At 41.9% G+C, this 6,000-nt stretch overlaps 1 protein-coding gene across 2 annotated transcripts in view; it reads right to left on the bottom strand.

Moving 5' to 3' along the window:
* The window catches only part of PRKN (parkin RBR E3 ubiquitin protein ligase), a 432,771-nt gene that overhangs the window by 390,057 nt on the left and 36,714 nt on the right, over positions 1-6,000 (bottom strand). The gene's annotated exons all lie outside the window — the stretch shown is intronic.

The following is a 6,000-nucleotide window of genomic DNA, read 5'->3' as shown; positions in this document are numbered from 1 at the left end:
ATTACAGGTGCTCGCTACCACGCCCGGCTAATTTTTTGATTTTATTGTAGAGATGAGGTTTCGCCTGCCCAGGTGGGTCTCGAACCCGCGGGCTCAGGTAATCCACTCACCTCAGCCTCCCAAAGGCGCGGGATTACAGACTGAGTCACCGAGCCCGGCTTACATGCAGATTTTTGATTGTGCAGGGGGTTGGTGCCCCTAACTCCCACCACATTGTTCAAGGGTCAATGGTATTTTGAAAAGTGAAATCATAAAAATCAACCATGCACCTTTCTTTTTAAAAATTCTTCCTTAAAAAAATTGGCTCAATAAATATTTCTCTTGGCCATCTGCTATACAAATGTAAGCTAACACATCCTTCCCTGAAGTCATGGGAAGAAAATAAATGTTTTCCCTGACAGTTCATATATTCTTTCACTCATTCATTCATATATTCATTCAATCACTAGGTACTGAGGTATAAACCTGCATAATGAGTAAGGGATATAGAGTAAGATAAAACCCTATCAAAAAACTCACCATCTAATGGTAAAACTGATGTTCACATGAATTATTACCAAAGAGAAGGGGTTTTTGAATAACACAGACTTCTGCTGAAATCCTGCGTCTCTTGTTTGTAGCTGTATACAATATAGTTTTGGCAAATCATTTAACTTCTCTGTACTCCTTTGGTTAATTGTAGAAAGTAGACTATCATATCTACCTTGCTGAGCAGCTGTAAAGATGTGAAGAGATCATACATGTAGAGCACATACTTAAGGCTGCAGGTTTCAGTGGTTGATTGGTTATTGTATGTGAGGAACACTGTGGCAGCCTGTTTCTGAAAAGAGGGAGTAATACACAGGTTGCCATTCATTCACTACTCTTGCCAGGTGGTGAAAAGGGTAGTGAAAAGGAGGCTGAGACCTCGTCTAATCTTGTTAATCCAAAGTTGTTGGGAGAAAGAAGACTTATTTATGAAATATCTTTAGTAGGGTATCCTGGCTAAGAAATATCTTTAATAAACAGAACCCAGGATCCACAAGACATGGATTCCTGGAGAATGCCATGTAAGATGCACAACTTTCTGAGGGTACAAACTGGAACTGTTTTATATTTCAATGCATCCCTGTTATATGAGGAACTCCAAGGCCTCATCTATTCTGGGTCTGTAGGAAGAAAGGTCCTGGGGAGATGGCCTTGTTGCCCCCAATCCTTCTATGTTTTGTCTAAAGCTTTCAGTGGCCAGCATCTTTCACATTGTGTGGTCAAGCTCAATACTGAGTAAGATCTGACCTGTGTGAGCCAGAGTTGGCCATCTGACCAGGTATAATGCAGCACACTGCTTGTGGAGGAAGGAATATAGCAGAAGAGAAGCTGGACGGCTTTAGCAGGCAGCAAGAAAAAAGTAATGTAACCCAATTAAAAAGTGGGCAAACAGCCAGGCTTGGTGGCTCAACCTGTAATCCCGTGCTTTAGGAGGCCGTGGTGAGTGAACTGCCTGAGCCCGCGGGTTCGACACCCGCCTGGGCAGCAAGACCTCATCTCTACAATAAATCAAAAAATCAGTCGGGCGTGGTAGCGCATGCCTGTAATTCCGGTTACTCGGAAGGCCGAGGTGGAAGGATCGCCGGAGCCCAGCAGGTCGAGGCTGCGGTGGCCGGGAGCGGCCACTGCACTCCAGTCTGGGTGACAGAGTGAGACTCCAACTCAAAAACAAAAAAGAAGATACACAAATGACCAACAAACATATGGGAAAAATGCTGAACAATGCTCATAATCAGGAAAATGCAAATTAAAACCACTATGAGATACCACCTTACACCAGTCAGAATGGCCATTATTTAAAATTAAAAATAAAAAAATAGATGCTGGTGTGGATACAACAAAAAGGGAACACATACACTGTTAACAGAAATGTAAATTAGTACAACCTCTATGGAAAGTGGTATGGAGATTATTCTCATTTTAAAAAGGTAGAAAGTTACACAGCTATTAAGTGGTAGGGCCTTGCACTGCAAACCCAAAGAGCCCAGAATCAAAACAAATGCCTAGTCATGACAAACCAGACTACTCTGTAAACATGGCAGAAAAATCACAGAATTCCTAGGAAGAGAGAAGGCACTCAAAAGCAATTGCTGTTCAGGGCAGGATGTGATTTCTGGCTAGTTACCATGAGGCTAATCTGGAAGATATGGACTCAAGTTATGGAACGTTCTGTATTACATTGGTGTATTACTTGTTAAACATAACTCATTGAATTACTTTTATAATTTGGAAAGATCATATTTTCAGTCCTCTAAAGCAATGTTTTTGGGGGAAAAATTATGTTTAACAAGCCCTCCTATTTGAACCTAACTTGCCTTGATTGATAAGACTTCAACATCAAATATAGCAGACTTGAGTCTTGACTCCTGATCAGAAGTGAGTTTAGAATGCAAAATTTTTTAAAAAATGTGGATGGCCCCCTTTCCTAGTGAAAGGATGTACCTATAAAAACCTAGAATAAACTTAGTTTAGCATACTCTTTTTGCCTCAGCATAACCATTTTTTGCTTAGACTTTACCCATGGCATGCTTTGAATCTTGCACACAGATAGATAAATTTCCAATAGGCAGGTTTCTGGAAGCTTTCAGACATTCAACTCCAGGCCAACTGGTAGCCTTCCACACCCCCTCGGCAAATCATCATGTGGTCAGGCACGGTGGCTCAAGCCTGTAACCCCAGCACTTTGGGAGGCTGAGGCAAGAGAATTGCCTGGGCTTAGGGGTTTGAGACCAGCCGGACAACTTGGTGAAACCCTGTCTCTACAATAAATCAAAAAATAAGCTGGACATGGTGACATGTGCCTGCAGTTCCAGCTACTTGGAAGGCGGAGGCAGAAGGATTGCCTGAGCCCAGCAGGTCGAGGCTGTGGTGGCCATGAGTGTGCCACTTACTCCAGCCTACACAACAACAGAGTGAGAATCCAACTCAAATATATATATATATATCTCCATCAGATGCAAGACAAGGACAGAGCCATGAACATAATAATAGACCACCTTTTTGTTAAGGAGTTTGTGGATTGCAAATGTCTGACAAGTCTATTGCAGGAAAACCCTCTCTCCTGGACTTCTCTCATCTAGCTCACCACCTAAGCACCTGAGAGCATGAGATGCTAATGTCTGGCAAGTCAAGATCTAAAACTCATATGGCTACAATCAACATCAAAGACCAGAAGCCCAGGACATTCCTTTTGGCCCAGACCACTCTGAGCCCAAACCCCCTTGCCCCAAAGACCCTTAAATACACCCATTTCTTGGTTCTTCGATGCCACACTTGTCTCTGAGTGTCAGCCCTCTTTCCAATCTGTGAAAGGTAAATAATAAACCTTACTTCTTTCTATTTTCTTCCTTGTTGCAATCTTTCTTTATCCCACCGCACTGGCACCAGCCCACCTCACCTCAGTGGACCGTGTCACCTATATTTTATTATTTAAGGAATAGAAAAGACAAAAGACATCTTTATTTATCTGAAAGGTAATACCAAAACTTCGCCTATAAAGGTAATAACTTATTACCAAGCTAACATGTTTCTCATGAATTTAATCTGGAGAAAAACACCTTTGTCACATCAAGGTGCATCCAAACCAGTAGAAGGTTATAATTTGGATGCTAAGAAGAGATAGATGTGCTTACATCATTTTTAAAATCTGCATTTCTGCACTCCATTTTCTTAATCCATATTTTATGTCCTCTTTCTTAGTGGTGAGCGGGTTAGCTTTTGTGAACCAGAAAAGTCACTGAAGTGAACCTAATATTGAAGGAAAGGAAACAATATGATATTGTCTTTAATTTAACATAGCAAAGGGTAAAGTGTGTCCCTTAGTAACAAAAGCACAGGGATCACAGGCTCACAATGCCACCAATTCTCACACACAGATTCTAGAGAAATGTGGCTTTGGACTCTGTCCCAAGCAGGGTAGAGGAGAACGTGTATGTAGGGTTGCCATGCACAGAGGCTATTCCCTGCAATCCCCGGGTGCAGTCACCCCTGATGAATTCCACATCAATCCTGGACTTGCAGATCCGGGCTCAGCAGGCAAGCTGACTGAAGCCTGCAACCACCAAGTGTGATCAGAAGTAAACTTTGGGTTCTGACCCCACATAAAGGTGTTATTGGCTGTAAATTTGTCTACAGTTAATCTTGCAGGGGCCTATACAAGCACCTGGATTAGAAAAATCTAATAAGCTTACTAAGGGTTAGAGAAGTGACAATAAAATATAAGAAAAAAATAAACTGCGGGGAAAGGCAGAGAGTTTTTGTCATTTACAGAGGTGCGGGTTACAGGTAAAAGCCCCCACTGGAACAAGGAGACATTGACAGTCCAGGACCCTCTCATGTGATTTAAATTAACTCATTTGACCTCACTGGATCAGAATGTCTTCAACTGTAAACAAAGGGAATGTATTACTATTTTAAGTGCTTTTCATTTATAAAATTCAAAAACTTATTTGTTATAAAGATTAAATAGGTATAAGAGCTGTTTACATGTATAATTTGATTAATCAGGAAGCAGCTACATGAGTTGCCTGCACCCTCTCACCATCAAGATTCCTTTTCACCACTTTTTCAAACAACCATGCTTGAAATAAACGGTGTTCAAGTAACTTTCTATTTTTCTTCTTTTCTTTTCTTTCTGTACTTTTGTCTTTTTTTTTAACTCAAAGACACATGTAACTATTAATGAGGACTTCAGATCAGCCTGAGTTAACTAGTGTGATCAAACGGAGTTGATATAATTTCTGCCCAAAGCAAGCTGACATTTCAATTAAATTGTGCAGCCTTCTCCAAGGAAAAGGGACACTTTCCTTTAAGCACTTTTAGAAATTATTAAAAATAGTACCTGGATGCCTATGATTAACTTTATGGATTCTAGAATCAGAGCTACTCATATGCACTTTATTCCTCTGAATGTAAGGATGCTGCCGTTGACGGTGTCCTATTTGCCTCAACTATCTCCATACAAGTCCTGACTTTTGTTTCCTCAGCTCATTATTGCTCCAGGTCCTATCTTCCTTTTACTGGGACTGCAGGACTCTTTTACTTGTGCTTCCTGCCTCAGTTTACCCTGGGAAATCTCTGATCACCTAGTCTAGACAGATATGCCTCCAGGCCAGCACTGTTACCACATAGGTGGCCTGCCTCAGTCCCAGGTCCTCCAGCAATAACTCTGAATGGGTCGTTTGCAATATTGATGAACACATTTAGAAACTGGATGTGGTTGTTGAATCAAGTTCACCTTTTACAACTATAACAAATGGCTGACACTGGGCAGGCAGCTTTGCTATAGACAGTGTGTGGAATAGTCGGGGGCTGAGCTTTACTGCCAACACAGAGACTCACATCAAGACCTTTGACCTGTCAATCATTAAAGAATTTATCAGGGTGATAACTTTTGGTGAAATAGTACAAAGGAAAGTCTATCAAAACACAGATGGTAGGCCTGTGTGATCGAGAAACAGACAAGATAGATTTCATCTTGATCCAGGGAATAGGTGGGCTTTTCATAGGCACAAATTGTCTCATTGTCTGGACGGACTGCACTGATGGTCTGGAGGCTTTAAAATAGGGGTCCCCAACTCCTAGGCCAAGGACCACCGGTACCAGTCTGTGGCCTGTTAGGAACCAGCCTGCACAGCAGGAGGTGAGTGGCAGGCAAGTGAGTAGAACTTTATCTGTATTTATAGCCACTCCCTATTGCTTGCATTACTGCCTGAGTTCCGCTTTCTGTCAGATCTGCGGCAGCATTAGATTTTCATAGAAGCATGAACTCTATTGTGAACTGTACATGCCAGGGATCTAGGTTGTACGCTCCCTGATCTAATGCCTGATGATCTGAGGTGGAGCTGAGGCAGCAATGCTAGCACTGGGGAGTGGCTGCAAATACAGATTAACATTAGCAGTGAGGTTTGACTGCACAGACTGTAATAAATCAATTGCTTGAGGACTCATATCAAAACTCTATCAGTGAGTGGC

The sequence above is a fragment of the Carlito syrichta genome, unplaced genomic scaffold, assembly GCF_000164805.1.
Source record: "Carlito syrichta isolate Samal-C Ts95f unplaced genomic scaffold, Tarsius_syrichta-2.0.1 Scaffold304521, whole genome shotgun sequence".
Classification (NCBI taxonomy): domain Eukaryota; kingdom Metazoa; phylum Chordata; class Mammalia; order Primates; family Tarsiidae; genus Carlito; species Carlito syrichta.
Note: the sequence above shows the minus strand (reverse complement) of the source record. Positions and strands in the feature narration are given on the sequence as shown.